This window comes from Muscardinus avellanarius (genome assembly GCF_963383645.1).
Source record: "Muscardinus avellanarius genome assembly, chromosome: 1".
NCBI classification, from domain to species: Eukaryota; Metazoa; Chordata; class Mammalia; order Rodentia; family Gliridae; genus Muscardinus; species Muscardinus avellanarius.
Genome location: NC_137786.1, coordinates 96231298 through 96253545, shown reverse-complemented (window position 1 = coordinate 96253545; position 22248 = coordinate 96231298). Strand labels below are relative to the sequence as shown.

The 22248-nt window shown below is 39.2% G+C and overlaps 1 protein-coding gene across 1 annotated transcript in view; it reads right to left on the bottom strand.

The window, feature by feature from the left end:
* Positions 1–22248, bottom strand: part of MAN2A1 (mannosidase alpha class 2A member 1) — a gene marked incomplete at both ends in the record, with an annotated part of 172795 nt that overhangs the window by 146583 nt on the left and 3964 nt on the right. The gene's annotated exons all lie outside the window — the stretch shown is intronic.

The window sequence follows — 22248 nt, the reverse complement described above, 5'->3', positions numbered from 1 at the left end:
CTCAGTCTTAAAAGACCTTTGAATCTCTGGAATCACTCAGTACAACAGCATATTATATTCAGGTATGAAATTTTATATTTAAGTATAACTGACTTGATTTACTCACAAGGGTCAAAAGCATACACCTATAAAAGATTATTCCAACTCAACACTACTAGACAATTCTAAATGAGAAATATCATCTACAGAAAAATAAGCTCATAGACTCAATAACCCACAAACATGAACATTCCCCAAGTAACCATACCATCAGTCACTCAGACTGCTTTTAAGCTGTGTGACATTCTGTTTTTAATTGATCCTTACACATTAAGAGGACTGCAATCTCCACAGCACAATTCTTCTTGTACAAAATAATACCTCAGCTTATGAAAACAAAGACAACCTGTTCACCCTATATCCTTGATTCCAAGTATACTCATATATTTGTCAAATGGCCCTCATTTCTGGAATGCAACAATAATTCTTTAGTGAACACCCACTGTGTCAGGCATAATGCCACATGCTGGGAAGACAGATATGCCTAAGATACGTCCTTGTCTCTGAATATACAAGGTGACATTATAAGCAGTAGTCTGTCCCATACCCCAAAAAGCTCACAGTATGGCTTAAAAATATAACTATCTGCATCATGTTAAAAAAAAAAAAACTCCAGATATCCATCACCAGGAAATAACAAGAAGGCAAAAGAAAAGATAGGAAGAAAAAAGAAGAAAAACATTTGTTAGAAAGTAGGAAATGGGTCAAATGGAATACTCTTCAGCCACGAAAAATTTAAATACTAATATATATTTGTATAACATAAGTATAAAGAAAGGCATTTCAGGAAAAATTCCAGCCTGTTATGAATATTCTTCGTTTGTAATGGTGGGGTGAGATAGGAGATTATAAGATTATACTCACATAAGAATTATACTCACAGATTACTGGTCAGTTTAACAAAGGGAAGAGGGGGCAATCAAAAGACTGACATCTACCAAGAAAAATCCAGTCATTCGAGCAAACTGTCAAAATGCATGGAAATCTGAAGAAACTGGGAAAGAAATTTGGAAATATGAAAAAAGTAGCCAAAGTAGCAGCAAATTATCTGGGGAGGAGAGTCAATGGGGATGAATATCCAAAGTCCTGTTGATAGAGAGGAGGCAAGAAGCAAGGATGGCAGTGTCTCAACAAATCTGAAAAACGCACACAGACATCTACAGAAAGAGTCCCTTCCACATCAGAAACGTAGTCCTTCTAAGCAGCTCTAGGGCAAAATAGTATGTCACCACCTCTTAGAAGAGGAAGTGCAAGGTTTTAGCATAGATCTCTTCCTGCAAAACAAGGTCCATTTTCCGAAACGGCAAGCAAGAAAAAGAATATGCATCAGCTTACATTTGAAAACAGTACAGCAAAGGAAACTTAAGGGATCAGTGCAACACTAGTTTAGGGATAAAACAGAAACAAACTGAACTGTGTGTTAACAAGCAGCATCACATGATAAACCCTTCTTTGTAAGCACACATCACTGTTGGTTATGAGTGGTTCTGTACATAAAGACCAAAGGAGGCCCTCTGATAAACCAAAGCAAAACTACTTGAGTCAGGTACATCAACTAATCTGTTCCTATCTTTCTAAACAGACATACTATCAAAGGCTAACTAAAGTAAGAAAAACTTTTTCTTTACTCATTATCACAACACCATAGACTGTGGCTTTTTAAAATTATTACTAATAGGTTTTGATGAGTATTTCCAATGATTAAGATACTTAAGATACAAATCCACTTCAATGTTGCAATTTTACCATAAGGGAAAATCAAGTTCTTATCCCATGCTGAATTAGAATTTGTTGACTTGTCCCATCTTTAGTAAAGTTATACACTTCTATAAAACATTTAGTCTAAAATGCCATCATCTTAGACCTTTTAAAGAAAATTTTATCTTACACTCAGCAGTATTACACTATTACAACTGTAATACATAGGTGCCAGATGTTAATACACTCCTCCAGATTTTTCTGTGCTTTGAGGAAGAGATCAGTGTGTGTGTATGTGTTTGTAGCAAAGTTGCCTATAGCTCAATAAGTACACACTAAGAAAGTAGAGGGCCACTACAAGGAGTATCTTTACAATGGTTTTGGTCCCATAACCTATGGATGAGAATTATTAAAAATAAACATTACAGGAGATGTTTCATGAAAAGGGATCCTACAGACATTAAAGATAACTTTCAATCTCATGTAGCTCTAAGGATCAGTACCTGGAATTCTGTACTGAATTAAGTGCATGAAGAAAATTGCAGCCTTGAGATATGTCAGCATAATGATTTAATGAAAATCATTTTCAAAATTATATTGCACAGAGAATAAAGCTTTCCTCGGAACAGCCCAAATTCTTGACATACACCTCATAAACAAATTCCGCACACGTGGCAGAGAGGAGTGGTGTGACCTTAAAAGGATGCATTCATACTCTACATTAAAGAAACAGAAATCACAGATAACGTTTCAATTTCACTGGTAAGTCAAAGAATACTGATAGTAATATTGAAAAAGACAATTTTCTGGAGGGCAAGAAAATCATCTGTGAGAAAACCACTTTATCCTGTGATTTGCTAATCAGTTCTATAGGGAGACCAGGGAGCCACAGAGCTGAGGAGTGGGGAAATTGGTCACCTTTTCTTTTCTTTGCTATGAGTAAAAGCAAAAAACTGAGCCCCCCCCCCAAAAAAAAATTATAATATCCAAGACATCTGAGAGCACATATTTACAGTCTACTGTCAGGTAAAATAGACTCTATACCCAATACTCAGTTCTATGAACAAAACCAATGACTGTGTAGTGCTAAATCTGAACTTATTACCTAATTATGTGCACCAGGGAGGACACTAGCTGCTGAGAATTGGAGTCACTTTGACCAGTCAGGCACAGCTGCATTGGCACAGCTTTTCTTCCTTCTTGTTATAACTGACAAAAATATGTGTCTTCCCTCTCCTGTCCTCAAAGGCCCAGCCTCTGCCGATTTCCAATCCCACTCTCTTAACTGCTCAAACATATTGTTCTTTTCGTTAAACCCTTTCAATACTGTCCATCGAAGTCCCCTTCTAAAAGCAATTCATTTTCAGTCGTGTAATATATTCTATTACATCAGACGATAGGAAATTGCCATTCTCATTGGTCAAAAATAGTCAAAAATCACCAATTTTATATTAGGCATTATTATACAGTATACTCTACCTAAATTTTAAATTTCTTTTAACCTCATGGGATGGCCAATTTTTGTATCAGCTTGACTAAAGGAGCCAAGATAGCTGCTAAACCATTAACTGACCTCTTCCCTCTTCTGACACCAGCCACCCCCAACGCAGACCTTCCACCTCAGCTGAGAGTTACACTATCAACTTCCCTGGTTTGCAGGCCTTGGACTTGGAGTCACACAACCAGTTTCTCTGGATCTCAGGTTTGCAGAAGGTCTCCTGTGGGACTTTCCAGCTGCCACAACCAATTCTCCCAATAAATCCCCCTGTACTGGTTAGGATTCAGAAGGTTCCTGGTCCCTCATAGAAACAAGGTAGCAATGTTGCAAGCAGAACTTGGTTACTAGGAAAGGTCCCTGAGTGTGGCCATGGGGACTGAACACCCTTCCTCCTCCCCACTGGCTCACTGCTGCCAGGATCCAGTGTGAGCAGCTCTGCAGGCTCGCTCTCTCCCTCCGCTTCCCACTGCCAAGCCCTGAGCTTCAGACCCTGGCCTCACATGGACTGACCCCAGAATCCCCCACAAAAAAATGAGCAAATAAGTCTTCCTTCCTCTTAAGTTGTATAGCTAGTCATTTTGGGTTACACCAGTGAACTGGTTGAACAAGACACCCTCCCTCCCTGCATATATGTATGCATGCATGCATGCATGTGTGTACATGTATGTATGTATAGAGAGATATCCTGTTGGTCTGTCACTCCACAGAAATAGCCTGTTACTCCCACGTTCTCTACCTGGCCCCACCTCTTCATGTACAAGACTTACCACGTCTTTACTCGTTATCATTCCCTCCTATGAACTAGGCTCCATTCACCTGCCCATTTCAATCAGCATCTGTCCATCACTCCGCCAAAACTGCCCTTGTAAAGCTTCGAAAGCCTCCCTCATGTCACTCCTGATGAAAAGCACTGTGCCCTTACGTTAGTCATCTTCTCAGGGAGCACGTGGCTCAGGAGAGCATTCCTCTCTTCTGGAGAATCTTCGTCACTCACTGCCAGCACAAAGTTTTCTTTCTGTTGACTGTTCATCAGTCTCCTTTCCTAAAACCCTCAAGGTTGACTCCTAAACCCAGTTACCTCTTTATACTGCCTGACATGATCTCATCCTTTTCACGATTTAAATTCCACAGTTGTACCAATGTCTCCCACATTTATATCTGCTGCTAAAATCTTTTCTCTGATAAACAAATCTGTCATATATTCAAAAACTCACCTGATATCTCTCTTGGGCTTCAAACTCAAGTCCAAACACACTCTTTCTCAAAAGCAACTTCAGTCCTCAAGTCTGTAGTAAGGGCATTTAATGCCCACCCAAGCCAGTTCCTCCCCACCTGTCACCTCTGTTTTCCCAGCCATCCTACCCAAAAGGACCTCCTCATGTTATTCTCTTTCTCAACTTTTGTTTTTCCTCTATAACGTTACTGCAATTATTTATTTTATTCACATATTGCCTTCGCCTACTCATTACCTCCTAGTACCATGATGCCTAGAGCACAATGTCCAGAAGGGGCAAATACCTAAATGAAGGAACTCAAATACCTAATGGAAGAAAACAAGAAAGAACTATGTGTAACATTTCCTAGAACATCCAAGTATCAAATGTAAATTTTGGGCACAGTAACCCCATACCAAGAAGACTCAAAGACCAAAAAAACCAACAATTTTCTAAAGAAATATTTTTTACAAAATACTTCATTGAATCCCAATCACTTAAGCAAAAAGTAGGTAAAGAAAAGAATGGATAGTCATAATTAGTAGGGTGGTTTCTTTTTTTTTTTTTTTTTTCTTTTTCTTTTTTGTGGTACTGGGGATGGAACCCTTTTACCTCCGGGCTACACTCCCAGACCTATTTTTTTATATTTTATTTGGAAACAGAGTCTCTTAAGCCAGCAAGGCTGGCTTCGAATGTGTGATCCTCCTGTCTCCGCCTCCCAAGCGCAGGGATTACAAGTGTGCGCCACCATGCCCGGCTACTAGGGTGATTTCTATAAACTATTTGAGAAAGGAACCTAGTCTATGTTTGTCCACAGGAAGAAAATCAGGACATCAGAGCAGGGTAAAAGAAGAGGCTCCTTTTTCAATCTTCACTAACCACAATTTAATAAGCTATGGTTTTCACCAGATGTGGGGTGTTTGAATAAACCCCAAAACAATTCTGAAATGTTACTTTCCATGGTAGAGTGATATAAGATCTGTACTCAACCAAGTGAAGTTTCTAGTTAAGAGAACTTTAGAAGAAACAGTATTACATGTTTAAAATCTCACTACCAATGGAAGCATTCAAAAGAAACAGAAGTGTGCCCCAATGAGTGTGTGTGTTTCTGAAACTCCGGATCTATCTCAGCTTTCATGTATGCTTTTTTTCCCTTCAAATCTAATTCTGTTAGGCTCAGCATATCACCACATCGCACCAAGATCTTTCTGTACTCTGATTCTGTCATTGAACGTGCCCACAATGGAACAGCAAGTGATTATTTTACTTGTAATGACTTCCTTCACCAGGTGAGAGTAAAGGCACTTTAACTAAATGGCTAAGCAAGCTGGCTCTGGTTCAGATTATTTGTGTTCCAATACTTGCTTCGGCTTATGAAGTAACTTTTCTAGATCTCAGTTTCCTTATATACAAAATGCAGATGCTAAAGATGCTAATATCCATTTGTGTGGAATCACTGTGAAAGAACTTAACACAGGACCTGTCACTAAGTAAACATTCAAGAAGGTATGATTATACCTGCTGCTACTATAATAAAAGTATGGCTTTCTAAAAAATATCTCTGAAGGCTGCAGTATACACCTGCAGAAATAGTATATGACATAATTAAGAGAAGACTTAGAAGCCAAGCAAATCTGAATTCTGGTTCTACTACCGATAGGCTCTGCAACCCTGGGCAAGTTATATAACCCCTCTGTGCCTCAGTTTCCTAGACTATAAAATGGGATGATTAACAATTCATAGGTTCTAGGATTATAAGGATTAAATTACTATAAGCAAATCAGTTTAAGTAGAGCCTGCTGATATAAGCAAAATAATACTGACAGATGCCTATGTCCTGATCCCTGAAATCTCTGAATATGTTACCTTACATGGCAAAAGGAACGATTGTAATTAAAGACTGAGATGGTGTGGTCATTCTAGAATACCCAGGAAGGCCTAATGTAATCACAAGGGTCTTTAAAAGGGATGAAAAGGAGATAGGAGAGTAAGGCCAGAGGTGGAGATGTGAGGACAGAAGAGGTCACAGTGATGCTAGTGCTGGAAGGGAGCATTAGCCAAGGCACAGCCTCAGCTTCCAGGAGCCAGGAAAGGCAAGGAACACATTCTCCCCTAGACCCTCCACAAAGGCAAGCAGCTTGGCAGACATCTGGGTTTTAGTCCAACAGGGCCTGTTTCAACTCTGATCTCTAAAACTGTAATATGTTTCCCCTCGTTTTAAGCCACTGAGTTGGTGGTGATTACAGCAGCAATAGGACACTACTGCACTTGGTGAAGAGCTGGCCCTAGCCAGGCGTATTGGCACACACTTGTAATCCCAGTATTTGGGAGGCTAAGAGAGGAGATCGCAGGTTTGCAGCCAGCCTCAGCTACTTAGTGAGGCCCTCAACAACTTGGTGAGACCCTGTTTCAAAATAGAAAATAGAAAACTAGGACTAAAGGTATAGTTTAGAAATAGAATGCCCCTGGGTTCAATCCCTAGTACCACAAAAAAAAAAAGGACTTACATAAATAAAGCTTAGAAAGTACCCTTATACTCACAATCTGTTAGAGAACACAAACTCAAATCCCTATTAGAAAAACTGGAGATCTGTGAGCCAAGACAATGGAGGACGGAGGGTTACACCACATAACTGTGTAAATTCCAGGGGCATAATTTTGTTGAACAAAGCTCTAGCCCTACACTTATCTTTGAATGAAGGAAATAGAAAAAGAGAGTCAGTCTTCATAATTAAAAATAATTTCCTGGGCATGTTGGCACATGCCTTTAATCCCAGTACTTGGGAAACTACGACAGGAGGATCACAGGTTCAAAGCCAGCCTCAGCAACTTAGCAAGACTCTGTTTCCAAATGGAACATAAATTTGACTGGGGGTGTAGCTCAAAGGTACAATGCCCTGGATTTAATTCCCATCACAAATAATAATACTAATAATTTCCGGGGGGGGGGGCAACACCATCACAGTTTGAGAGTCCATCAATAGGAAGGGTTTTAAAAGAGCTGTGGAGCTCTGGTGAGGCGAGATAAAGAGGCCACTGCAATTTGCCAGGAAAAACCCATGGTGGCTTGGGCCAGGTCAGTAGAGGTAGAAGAGGAGGAAAGGATGTGCCACTATGAATGGACTAGAAGTGGGAGAGAAGGAAAGGAAGAAAAGTGGCCTCTCAGTTTCTGCTGGGGCAACGGGAGGTTGATAGGTAGCCTTGTAGATAAATGGAATACCAGGAGAGGAGCAGCTGGAAAGGGAAATGTCACATTCTACAACTATTAGACATCTGAATGGTGCAATAAGTGGGCATGTAAATCTACAACTTAGGAGAAATCAGGGCTAAATATACAAACTAGAGTGATCTATATACATATACATGCGATACATATACATACACATATATGTACATGTACATGTATATGAATTTTGAACAATGGGAACAAATGGGGTAACCGAGAAAGCATGTATAGATCTGCTTTGAGAAATTTTAAATGGCTCATCAGGTAATTCTCACACATCTCCAGTTAAGAACCACTGCATTCAGCTAAATACAGAAACTGCGATTTGGTAAAAGAAGGTCTAGCAGGGTGTCATCATTATTTGCAAGAGTCCCTGATCAGTTAGCCACTATTCAACCCATAAAGGAAAATCCTAATATTTAGTCAGATCTCGACCACTTAAAAGGAAATCTTTGGGGTTTGATAAAGTTACTTGAGGTGTTACCAAAGCCAAGAGAGGTGTATTGCTAAAACCAAGAAAGGGTGTGAAATGGGGCTGTGGCCACAGTTCTGCATATATCCCTACCTTTCCATCAACAAGCCACAGGCCACAGTTATAAATGATTTGCTAATGGTGTTTTTCCAGACCTGGCACTTAACATGTCCGAATTTCTCCCAAGGTATTGTCTTTGTGCAGCTATTTGTCCATTCAAAGTAAGAAATGCCCTCCTCATGTAAGCTCAAAGAGTACTTGATTACAAAACACAGGGGCTAGAGTCACTTTGTCCTGAACAATCATTATTCCCAAATGTCACATCTTCCTTGGTACGACAGTAACAAAGCCCCCCCACCCCACCCCATGCAGGTAGATGACAAGAGTGCCAAATGACCTTAAGGAGAAGAGCTGGGACTCCCAGCACGACCTGGCGGGGAACCCAAGAGCCTCGTGACTACACCTGGGTGACCACAGGGCAGCTGCCCGAATCCCTATGGAGGATCCCCGCTCTGACCTGGAATCACAGCTCACCATCCCCTCACCAGTCTTCCCCAAAAAACAGTGGGTGCTTCCGTTGCTGGTACTTTCTGCATGCTCCAGGAGACAACTCCATTTCTACCCTGTGAGTTTCCAGATGCATGTTTAGAGTAAAACCATATGGCCCTCACCTACACCAGCCCAAAAAGGCTGCACGGAAACTACCCACTGTAGGGGCAACATTTGAAGCACCAAGTTACTGAATAAAGTAAGATTCGGCAAGACAGATACCCTTTTAAAAACAATTACTGAAATAAGGATTTATAAGTAGGGCAAAATGTCTGAATATAAAATAAAGAGCACTTTTATTACTTACAAATTGATTTAATAACTACAATTAAGTGGCAGTAAGCAAATTAACTATTGACTAATAGAATTCTTTAATTCAGCGATTCCCAAACTGTTCTATGGAACACCACTCTTTTTACATAATTTCTTTTTAAGAACCACGCTGATTTTTCTCCTAAATCTTTTTAATATATTTATATTCTTTGCTGAGATAATCTATCAATAGTGTATCCAACCCAAGAACTTGCATGAAAGCTCATGTGATGCACTTTCATGCAGCAGCAGTCTCCAAGTAACCAGAATCCTGTTGTTATACGTCATACAGTCAATGACTGCTAGTCTATATAGGTAATTCGTCTTCTGGTTTTTTACATAAACCTGTGTATACAAGATAATTACGGACTATTCATTTATACATCCTAAACTCATTCCCCATAGATTAAAGATATACCAGGTATCTGGGAACCTGCTGACAAAAATTCTGCCAACATTATAATTTTACAAAAGTAATTTTGAGAAACAATTTCAATGTAAAAGGAGAATAACTGTCAGTAATGGAAAAAACAATCAACCTAAACCATGTTAGCCTATTAAAATAAATACAATTGACATGCCTGAGATCATTTTTCATATAGAAAAATAGTACAGAGAGTCTCTGAAAGTAGGATTGTATTAAGTAGATAATTCACCTCCTTTGCAATCTTATTTATATTAATCGTTTCCTGAATAAGCCCCTCTCTAGTCCTAATGGAAGACAGGTATTTAGACAAGCCCCATCTGAATTAATATAAATTCTGAATTTCCCTACAATTACTGTTTTTACAAGCACCAAAGATCCCAAAGTCTTCCAATTTTTTTTCCCTATGGTCTTACTTTTTAAAAATCCATTAGAACTAATTAGTCTATAAAAGCAAGGTAGGAGTAAGCAACACCTAAGAATACCCCAGCAAACTTCTAAACACCATATCAATCGCTATAAATGAGAAGAATACAAATTTCTTGGGCTCTCAAATCTCATATATATTTTAACAAGTATCTTCTTCTCTAAAAGTCACAGAAATGTCTTGCATCACAAATGTTGTCATTCGGCCCTACGTGTTTTCCAGAGGTTGCCCTGTACACCAAAGGCATTTTCTTACTTCTTTAGTTTGTAGCATCAGCCATTGACCCACAAAAAGGGGCTCCTCCTGTATTCTAAACAAACGGCAGCTTAGGACTATTATCAGAAATCTGAATCTGGGCATGGTGGCGCATGCTTGTAATCCCAGCATTTGGCAGGCTAAGACATGAGGATCAGAGTTCTTGGACAGCCTCAGCCACTTAGGCCCTTTGCAACTCAGTGAGACACTATTTCAAAATAAAGAATAAAAAATAGGGTTGGGGGTGTAGCTCGGAGGTCAAATGCCCCAGGTTCCACCCCAAGATCCGCAGAAAGAAAAGGAAAAAAAAAAAGAAATCTGACCTTCAGGACAATCTATAACTATGAGCCCCCTGCTTGAAGTGCTATCTTTTGATCTTCAGAATCTAGCTCCCTCTACACCATCTCTCTTCTCATCTCCACCTCCCATACATACACACAACCCATGTTCTATCTTACAACCTAGAAAAATAATTTATTCCTATAACTTGTGCTAAGGATGAGAAGGGTCTTTTTCTTTTCTTTTTTGTGTCACTAGAGGTAGAACCCAGGGGCTTTTCTTTCTCAGGGCTATACTCCCAGACCTATTTTTATGCTTTATTTGGAAACAGGGTCTCACTAAGTTGCTGAGCCTCAATAAGTAAGTGGCTGAGGCTGGCTTGGAACTTGTGTGATCCTCTTATCTCAGCCTCCCAAGAACTGGGAGAAGGGTCTTTTTAAGTATCCTATTAAAATACTTCTTTGAAATCCTTCCTTATGATAATCTCATCTTTTCTTAGGTATGCTGATCGATGAGCTGGTTTCTGACAAATTGAATACAAGCTGCTTTGCTTTATTAACATCTGCTGCACAATAATCTTAATATAAGAAGTGCAGCTTTTGGCTATAAGAAATGTACTTGGCTCTCTGTACTCCTCCTGATGCGGTCTTCAGAGTGAGCTCATTCTTTCTCCATCTGATGACTCCCAGATGAACATCTCCATCTCCCTTCCCTGACCTCTCACTCCAGCAGCGCAGCCCACTTGGCTATTTCCACTAACATCCACCTTATTACAAATGAAAGTCAACTTGGCTTCCCCAACCAACTTGTATTCAACTTGTTTATCTGCAAATAGTACAACCAGACCTCAGTGCCCCTAAGGCAAAAGATGTTTTTGACTCAAGCCACCCATTATAAAAAAAATCTGTTAAAAAGCCCTTGTGCTTCTCTTTACAAAATGTCTCACTTTCCTCCTTCCAGATTCTAGCCAACTCAACACTGGTACAGGGACTTACTGCCTTCTGTCTGTATTACCTCAAACAGTTTCTCAGCTGCCTTCCTGCTTCTGAGTCTTCCTACACACTGCTACCAGAATAATCTAGATTGAATATTCTTTTGGCTTCCAGGTCTAAAATTTTCTACCAAATTAATTTTCTAACACTCTTTTCCTAAATCTGCTGCTTGGTATGCTCAGTAATTCCAAGAGGTTCACTACTATCTCTAACTCTTCAGAAAGGCTATTGGGGCAATTCACCATCAAATCCCAGGCTACCATGTTTACCCAACTACGCTTTATAAGCATCAAGGACTAATTCTGAATCAAGCCACTCTTATTACCTCTTCCCAAGCTCTCATATCCTTCAGAACTCCAAAGCTCCAGAAGCACTGTATATTTCACTAGCAATGTTCCTCCTCCCTCTCAGGTCTGATTAGGAAAGCTTAGCTTCTTTCACTGTCTTTTAGTTAACCTCAACTAGAACCACATAAAGTTAGTTCTCTTTTTTAATTCCTTTTAAGGTCTTTGCCCTTGTATCAAAAATACACAATAAGCCGGGCATGGTGATGCACACTTGTCATCACAACATTCTGGAAGCTGAAGCAGGAGGATCATGGTTCATGGCCAGCCTCAGCTAAGTAGCAAAGTAGTGAGGTCCTTTGCAACTCAGTGAGACCCTGTTTCAAAATAAAGAATAAAAAATAGGGCTGGGGGTATAGCTCGGAGGCAAAATTCACTCTGGGTTCCATCCCCAGTACGGAAAAGAAAAAAATTGTGTGTGTGTGTGTAATTGTCGCTATATATTTCACACATGAAAGTTGTATTCCCCCAAATAATGTAAGAAGCATTTTTAAGGCAAAGAATCTAACTAGTATATCTGTGTATTTGTAGAATGCAACACATAACTAAGTTCTCAAATACATGTTTGAGACGGAACATCAGAAAGGCCACTGAACTGTAGATCTGGATGTACATCCCAGGTATGTTATCACTGAACAAACTGCTGGCATCTAGTTTATGTGGCACAATGCCCTTACCTGAAAAACCAAAGACTAACTTAAGTGACCTGGAAGGACCCTTCCTAATCTAAAATTCTACACCTTTTTCATATGTATGACTTTTCTGGGATGCTGGTGACTGTTAAAAGAATGACTGTCTTACTGGTTTTTTTAAATATGCAAATTCAGCCAGGCGTGGTGGTGCAAGCTTGTAATCCCCCCACCCCCCCACCCCTGCTTGGGAGGCAGAGACAGGAGGATCACGCAGATTCAAAGCCAGCCTGGCATAGGGAGACCCTGTTTCCAAATTAAAATACATATATAAAATATAGGTCTGGGAGTGTAGCCCGGAGGTAAAAGGGTTTCCAGGAACCCCAGTACCACCAAAAAAAAAAAAAAAAAAAAAAATCCAGGATTTTTTTTTTTTTTTTTTTTTTTGGCAGTACTGGGTATGGAACCCAGGGGCATTCTACCTTTGAGCTACACCCTCAGCCCTATTTTTTATTCTTTATTTTGAAACAGGGTCTCACTGAGTTGCAAAGAGCCTCACTAAGTAGCTGAGGCTGTTCGCAAACCCAGATCCTCCAGTCTCAGCTTCCCAAATGCTGGGATTACAAGCCTGTGCCACCACACCTGGCTAGGACTTTCTTCTTAACGTAGAGAATGATCCACAATCTCAGGCTTCCATCCTCCAGCGCTCCACAGGTAAAATGTCACCACCAAGGTCAAGACTCAGAATTCCACATTCCTCCACACCAGGGGTTCAAAGGAACAGAGGAACTACTGCAAAGAACACCTTCAGCCCCAAACATCCAATGAAAAAGAAAATAAAACACTACCATCTTTGGAAAACACAGCAGCATGAGTAAATATTCATTGTGAACAACAAAAAATGGTAAGATGCCACACTTTCAATCCTGAAAGGGCACAAGGGACCAAAATGTGACTCATTCTGTTGATTGTAAAACTATTTTAAAATAATGAGATTCAAAAGCCGGGCATGGTAGCGCATGCTTGTAATCCCAGCACTTGGGAGGCTGAGACTAGAGGATCATGGTTCAGGGCCAGCCTCAGCTACTTAGGCCCTTGGCAACTCAGTGAGACCCAGTTTCAAAATAGAGAATAAGAAATAGGGCTGTGGGTGTAGTCTGGAGGTAGAATACCCCTGGATTCCAGCCCCAGTAAAAATAATAAAAAATAATGATGATGAGATTCAATATAGTATTCAATAACCTCCATTTCCTTTGTCCCTAAGAAAAAGGGAAAGGAATTAGAAACAAGAAAAACAAAACACTATACAAGGAAGCTATGTTCTAGATTTGAAGGATGCCAAAATACAGCATGATTCTTAGCAGCTGGAAATAAGAGAATCCACTTGCTCTAATAACTAGAATATTTCCTTCAAGTGAAACATGTTTAACAAAAAAAGACTGCCAATCCTTCTCTATAAGGCCAAATTATCTGCCACACAGTGAATAACATTTATATTATCATAAAATTTAAAATGTATTTTTAATTTTTTCAATTTATTTCTTGGTTTACATAAAAATTGCATATATTTATCATGTACAACATGTTGCTTTGAAATGTGTACACAAGTTGGAATGGATAAGTCAATTCATGTACGTATTATTTCTTATAATTATCATGTTGTTTGTGATAAGAACCCTTAAAATTTACTTTTGGCAATTCCCAGGATTATGATATACTACTGTTATCTAGAGTTATGTTTACAATAAAACTCCCAAACTTATTCTACCTAACTGAAATTCTGTATCCTTTATCAGTTTTCAACTTCTGTAACCAACCTACATTCAGAGTGTGTAAGACATTCAGTCCCAGAATGAAATGCAGACAATACAAGGCTAACAGACATAAAAGAACTGGTGGTTCAAGGAGGGTGGAAAATGAAGAGAAGGTAGAGAAGTGCCACCTTCCTTATTTGAAACAGTGTTAAGTCAAGATATCATCACCTCTGAAGTCCTTTGGATCAAGGAAACAAATGCAATTATATCATTGAAAGTTAGTTAAAGTATGCTAAGCAGAAGAAATAAATATAAAACCAACTTCAAAATTAAAAAAAAATTCTTATCTTTTAGCAAGGAAAACAGCTCAAAATGGAGAAAAAAAGTGTTTCAGGGTTGGTTTGTTTTTTTTTTTGGGGGGGATACTGGGTATGGAACCTAGGGCATTCTACCCCTCAGCCCTATTTTTATATTCTTTATTTTGAAACAGGGTCTCATTGAATTGCAAAGGGCCTCACTAAGTAGCTGAGGCTATCTGCGAATCTGGATCCTCCTCTCTCAGCCTCCCAAATGCTGGAACTACAAGCTTGTGTGCCACCACACCCAGCTGAAAAAAGTGTTTTTAAAAGATATGCAAGCCAGGTGTGGTGATACATGCCTATAAATAATCCCAATACTTGCAGGTTAGAGGCCATACTCAGCAACTTAGCTTGACCCAGTTTCAGAAAAATAAAATTAAATAAATAAAAAATAGGGCTAAGGTTATAGCTCAAAAATAAAATGCCCCTGGGTTCAATCCCCAGTTCAAAAAGAATAAAAGGAGATAAGCAGTTATACATTTAGCCAGATAAGGAGCCATTTGTGTTAACAATACATAAAGTCATGGCCAGATATAGTACTCAGAGAAGAATGGACTGGGGTAGGGAAAGAGGAACTCATTTGTCAACATAAACTTTTCTATACCACTTGATTTTTTACTTCTATGTGCATTTATGCTTTTAATATGTGTAACTGTTGAGAAGACAAATCACTGGCAACGTCCCCAGCTCTCCATGCTTACTCAGGACAATGTGGTTCACTGGCAAGAGCACAACATAGGGTCAGATTTAGGGTCTGCTCTGCTCTTCAAAAAAGCATTTACTTTTTCTGGACCTGCAAAACAAGCCAGTGGGAAATCCATTTACATGTGAAAAATGCACAAATGCATACATTTAAAAATGAAAACCAAATATTTAAAAAGTCTAACACTAACCTTAAACATTACAGGATCACGCATGGTGGCACATGCTTGTAATCACATGCTTGTAACCCATGCTTGTAATCGCAGCATTTGGGAGGCTAAGACAGGAGGATCACAGTTCAAGGACAGCCTCAGCTACTTACTAAGGCCCTTCGCAACTCAGCGGGACCCTGTTTCAAAATAAAGAATAAAAAGTAGGGGTTGGGGAGCAGCTCAGAGGTAGAATGTCCCTGGGTTCCATCCCCAGTACCACACACACACACACACACACACACACAAAATATATATATATATATTTATATATTTTATATATTTATTATATAAAATGAAAAATATAATGAAATATATAATGAAAAATAATATATATATTTATATATTTTATATATTTATATATTATATATATAATGAAAAATAGGAGCCGGGCGTGGTGGTGCAGGCTTGAAATCCCAGCATTTGGGAGGCTGAGATCAGGAGAGAAGTTTGTGGACAGACTCAGCTACAAAAAAAAGAAAGAAAGAAAGAATAAAAAATAGGGCTGAGGGTGTAAGTCAGAGGTAGAATGCCCCTGGGATGAGATTCATTTTGGTTCAGACTAAGTATGCTGCAATTTAAAGATGATACTACAATTTCTAAGTACATAAGTGACAGAGAATCTTTAAGAGTGAAGAAAATGATGAAAATTAGCAGGAATTAATTACTCCTTAATAAATAGGACAGCAGTCTTGTACTCCTGCTGGCAATCTGGTGGTTCTCTGCCTCCAAGCCAGGCAACCCTCAGGATCCCAGAGAGAAATGCCAAGTCCTCATCTATATTTATTGCTTATGAAATATAAACCTGGTCCATCTTCTTCCCTAGTACTGACTAACCTAGTCAGATTAGGCTCTGAATTTCAATCATCTGTGAATTACAGCAGATCCAAAACATTATAAAGTCATGGTTTTCAATCTTGAAATCAAAGATCAAGCCAGGTGTGGTGGTGTACGCTTGTAATTCCAGCATTCAGAAGGCTGAGACAGGAGGACCATGTTTCCTGGACAGCCTCAGCTACTTAGCAAGGCCCTTCACAACTCAGTGAGAGACTGTTTAAAAAATTTAAAAAAAAAACTAATAAATAGGGCTGGGGGTATCACTCGAAGGTCAAATGCCCCTGGGTTCTATTCCTCAGTACCACACTAAAAAAGAGAGGGAGAGATCAATTTTTCATAATTCATGGTCCAGAGCCCTCAGGCCCAGAGCAGTCCTGTAGTGAGAAACTTTCAGGTGACAGAAAGGAAACATCGATGCTCTCCCATGGAAGGTTGGTGAGGGTATTTAGAATTCCATGCCGGGAAGATGGCGACCGAGAAAAGTGGGGCTTAAGAGCCCCGCTAACAACCAATCTCCATTACCACAAAATCAGCGCCTTTCATAGCCAGAAAACACCATTACCAGAAACAAAAAAATCACCAGGCTCCAGAGAGAAAGCAGACTGAGAACAGAGCTCAGAGCCACAGAGGAGATAACTGGCCTCACGCCCCAGGACACAGCAGCAGCGCCATACTGCCGGCAGCAGCTGCAAATTCACTGGACGGCTACAGCAAGCCGAGGTGAGCCGCTGCGGAACAGCCAGGCAGGATTTCTCGCTGCAGGTAAAATCTAAAGCTCCCTGTGGCTGAGCTCAGCACACGCCGCAGGAATTCAGAGTGGAAATCAAAACCAAGAAGAAAGACGCCAGCCTCACGGCCGAGGGCGTGGCAGCGGCGCCATATTGCCACAGGCGGAAGCAGCAGAGAATTCACCTAATCCAGTACAGCTACATCTGCGTACTCAAGAACAGTGAGTCAAATTGCGGGCCACAGAGGAGAAATCCCAGTACTGTACTCCCTGGGACTTGACCCAGTGGGGGAGTGGCGGTGGCAGAGATATCACACCATAGGAGAACGTGCAACCTGGCACCTCCCACAGTCTAAAGCAGCCTCTATCGACTCTCTGGGTCGGAGACTCTGTGATACAGCCCAGTAAAGGAGTAGTGGGGTCTGAGATACTACTGACTCGAGATCCAGAACACCTTAAGTGAAGTCATAGTGACCCAAGGGAAGAACCCAGAGAAGGCACAAACTTCCGAAATCATGGGAAAGAGGAATAATACTGGAGCAATGAATGCCCACAACCCCACAACATCAGAACCCGATAAAACTGAAAATCAGAGATTTCTAGAAGATCAAATCAGGAAAATAACTGTAGAAATAATAAAGGTGCTTCGAAAAGAACTCAGAGAGAGCCAAAAAGAGATAAAGGATGCAATTAATGAAGTAAAGGCCTCAATTCAAAGCACAAACAACCGATTAGACCACGTGGAGAACAGAATCTCGCTCTTAGAAGATGATCATTCCAAAAATGAACGCATAGTTTCTAATCTAGAAAAAAATATCCGACAGCAGGAATCTGATATTGAAGAAATATGGGCCCATTTTAAGAGAGCTAACCTAAAAATAATTGGAATAGAGGAGGGAAAAGAAAGTGAAACCAAAGAGATCAACAATCTCTTCAAGGAAGTAATAGCAGAAAATTTTCCAAACATAGAGCAAGAGGTCGATACACAGGTCCAGGAAACTTATAGAACTCCCTTTAGACAGGATCGGAGAAGAGGATCCCCACGCCACATAATTGTCAAAATGACCAATGTGGAAGCCAAGCAGAGAATCTTAAAGGCAACAAAAGCAAAGGGCCAAGTGACATTCAGAGGCAAACCAATTAGAATCACTCCAGACTTCCCAAACCAAGTCATGAGAGCCAGAAGGGCTTGGAGTAACATATTCCAAACTCTGAAAGAAAACAACTTCCAGCCAAAAATTTCCTACCCAGCAAAACTTTCTATCAAATTAGATGGAAAAATAAGAAGCTTCCATGACAAACAGAAACTGAAGGAATTTTTGTCTTCAAAACCAGCACTAGAGAAAATACTCAAAGAGATTAACTACAAAGAAGAAATAGGTAACACACACCAGAACCAGAGAAACAAGAGTTTCCATCCAACAGTCAACTAAGACTGGTTATCTGTGGAGATTCATTACTTATGTTAGTCTATTACCTATCTCTAAATGGTATTGTTTGCCTTTATTGTTGTTAATTTTTAGGATTTCTAGTTGGAATATTAACATACCTTCAGATATAGTATTTGGAAATATTTTATCCCATTCTATTAGTAACTGTTAACTCTGTTTACATTGTCTTTGGATATACAATATTTTTTTTTTTTTTTAGGGAGTTTGTATACTCTTCTGTTGCCTGTGCCATTGAAATCATAACCAAGAAATCACTGCCAATTTCAGTGTTGTGAGGTTTTATGACCCAGATTTTCTTCTAAAAGTTTATAGTCTTATATTTAGTTTATATTTAGGTCGTTTATCTATTTTGAGTTAATATTTGTATATGGGATTAGGTAAGGGCCCAACTTTATTCTTTTCCATGTAATTATTATGTTTCAACAATATTTAGTTAAAAGATTATTATTTCTACCACCAAATGTTCGTGGAAACCTTGTCAAAAATAACTTGACAATATAGGGAAGAATTTAGCTCTAGGCTTTTATTGAACTCCAATGGTTTATATATCTGCCTTTAGAATAGTAGTACACTGTTTCAATTATTGTAGCTTTATATGGTTTGAAATCAGAAAATATATATCTTCTAGCTTTGTTCTTTTTCAAGATCGTTTTGGGTATCTAGAGTCCATATTCCATATTAGGATAGAGTTTTTTTCTGAAAAATAAATATATAAATATATGATAGTTTCACCTAAAAAAAGTAGAAAAAAAATATTCTCTGGTAAGAAAGAAAGTAAAAAGAAATATTGAAATGTTATCTTTAAGTCATCAAAAGCTTGGTATCAGACAAATGAAACTGTTATGTGAGATTATCATTTTTAATTTTAGATAAACTGCTATAATACTAGATGTCAACCACTAAGCCAAGCATGGGAGGGAGGGATGGGGAGAGAGTGGGGTGGGGATCGGGTGGGGGCTGACTGGGCGATGTGTGCATGTATGTCTACAAAAGTTTGTATCCCACTATGATGTATGAATACAGTGCACCAATAAAAAAAAAAAAGAATTCCATGAAACATACAAGTTAATACCAGTTTTAACTGCACTCTAAAAACATAAATTTTGACCAATGTTTATTTAATAACCAGTTTATGAAAATTTCATTTGTTTTCAATTAACCTACCTTTGCTTCAGTAGCACTAACCATACTATTTGCCTCCAATATTAATGATAGAAAAATATACTTTAAACCAAGGATTGGCAACCTTTTTCTGAAAAGGGCCAGATAGCAAATATTTTGCTTTCTATTGGCAAGTTTCTGTTCCAACTATTCAGCTCTACCATTACAGCATAAAAACACAAGAGACAATCTGTAGACAAATAGCCATGGCCATGTCATGAAACATTATTTAACCACTTAAAATGTAAAAACCAGCCAGGCATGGTGGCACATGCTTGTAAACCCAGTACATGGGAGGCTGAGACAGGAGGATTACAGATCTGCAGACAGCCTCAACTGCTTAGTGAGACCCTTCACGAATTAGTGAGGACCTGTTTCAAAATAAAGGATAAAAAAAAAAAAAAAAAAGAATAGGACTATGGTGTAGCTTGAAGGTAAAATGCCCCTGGGTTCAATCCTCAGTACCACACACAGAAAAGTAAAAACCATTTCTAGCTCACTCGTGGCCTTACAAAGACTAGGCAGAGTTCAGGACCAGAGGCCTTGGGGACAAAAGAAAAAGAAAAAAAGGAAGATATTTGCCAAGAATTTCATTCTTCTTCTGGCCTCATCTCCACTCCCCAATTTAGAAGACAAAAATGAAATAACAGGAGGGAATTCTCTTCCCACTCTCTTTATTTTCCGTTTATTTCTGGTGTGTGTATATTGGGGGTAGAAACCTGGGGCATTCTGCGTCTGAGCTAAACCCCCAGCCCTATGTTATTTTTATTTATTTATTTATTTTATCTTGAAAGAGGGTCTAAGTTGCAGATGGCCTAAATTGCTGAGGTTGGCTTCAAATCTCCCATCTTCCTGTTTTAGCCTCCCCAGTACTGGGATTACAAACCTCCACCACTGCACCCAGCTATTTACTGCTTTTTTTCATCTCAACAAGGTACACAAAATGCAATAGTCCGAATCATCAAAATTAACAGAAATAAAAGGATACACTGGAAAAAAAAATCACTGTAAGAAAATGTGAGATTCTCTAATTTTGCATATGATTTTTATACTGTATTTAGCTAATCAATACATCCTATGTTTCTATGCCAAAAGCAATAAGAGTAAATCTGGACTATTGCCAATCTCACATTCAGCTTATAGAAAGGAAAAGATGATCCATTTACCACAACAACATGACCATAATGTTTTTTCTCAGAATAGTACCAGTATTGGGAATGGCCTAGGAAGATTTAAGAAAACTCTGATTAGTAATAAATATACTTCAAAAATCATTTCAAAAATGATAAATATATTTCAAAAATATATTTCAAAAATCAAAAATCATTGTGTTAAAAGGGCAGACCTGGGGAAGGACTTGGTTTCTGCCAAGAAGCAGACAACTATTCTAATGTAATGTAATGCAAATCAACCTAGCTAAAGGTAATTAGCAAGTCGATAGAGAGGGGAACTAGGACTTCCTCATTCTAAAGACAGGTTTGCATAATTGGATAATCTGGCTAGGATGAGAGGAAGGGGTCCACCTTCATGAAAGGAGACACCTGGGCATAAACTAAGAGGCGGGAAAAGTAAGGGGAGGAACTTTACAGGAACTTTTACTACTTCAGAAATACGTGAAACAAGATGGAGGATGTCATGTGTATAAAAAGTCTGTTCCGTGTTTTGTACTTCGGTGATTTCGTTGGAAGCACTCCCTCACGTTGGGTAACATGGGGCTATAACTATCTTCTGTATTTCTATCTTTTTAATAAACTCCTTTAAATCTTCAGCAAGAGTCTGCGCTATTGCATATTTATCCTTAGCTCAGGACAAGAACCCGCGGTTTTTGTGTTTTATGGAAATAGTTTCTGGGAGCCTAACAAAGGTCCACGGGGACTGTTCCCCTAAACTGTAACGCTTACCCCCAAACAGTAACATCTTTTTAAACCGTAACATATATGTCCAGCTGGTAAAAAAAAAAAATATGTATGTTTAGCCGGGCGTGGTGACGCACACTTGTAATCCCCACGCTTGGGAGGCTTAGACAGGAGTATCGCACAGGTTCGAAGCCAGCCTCACTGGCTTAAGAGACCCTGTTTCCAAATAAAATATAAAATAGGTCTGGGAGTGTAGCCCAGAGGTAGAAGGGTTCCATTCCCAGTACCACCAAAAAAAAAGAGTATGTTTAAAAGTTCAGTTATAATAATACTCCATTTTTTTCTGTAACCTGTATATGAGCATAATCCATCCTTGTATTTTCTATAGCATATTGCAATTTAGAATCTTAAATATGTAAATGAATTTTAGGTACTCAGAGAATACACTTCAAGCATCAAAAAAATAGTTATTTTTTGAGTATTAGAACTAAGCCATTTGATCCTTCTTTCCTACAGTTCAAAATGCTAACAAAGTGCACTGGGTTCAACAATAGTAGGCCTTTGACTATAGCCAAAGTGATTTCCAATGGGGACAATCCCCACCCCCACTGCATATTAAGCAATGTCTAAAGACATTTATGATGGCTATAGTTGGGGGAGATCACTGCTGCTGGCATGTACTAGAGAAAGACAGGGCGTTGTTGGACATCCTACAATGCACAGGACAGCCTCCAACACCAAAGAATTCTGAGACCCAAAATGTCAACTGCAGAGAGATTGTAAAACTCTGGGGCTGGGACAGAAGCAGCAAAAGATAAAAAAGAATATGTACAC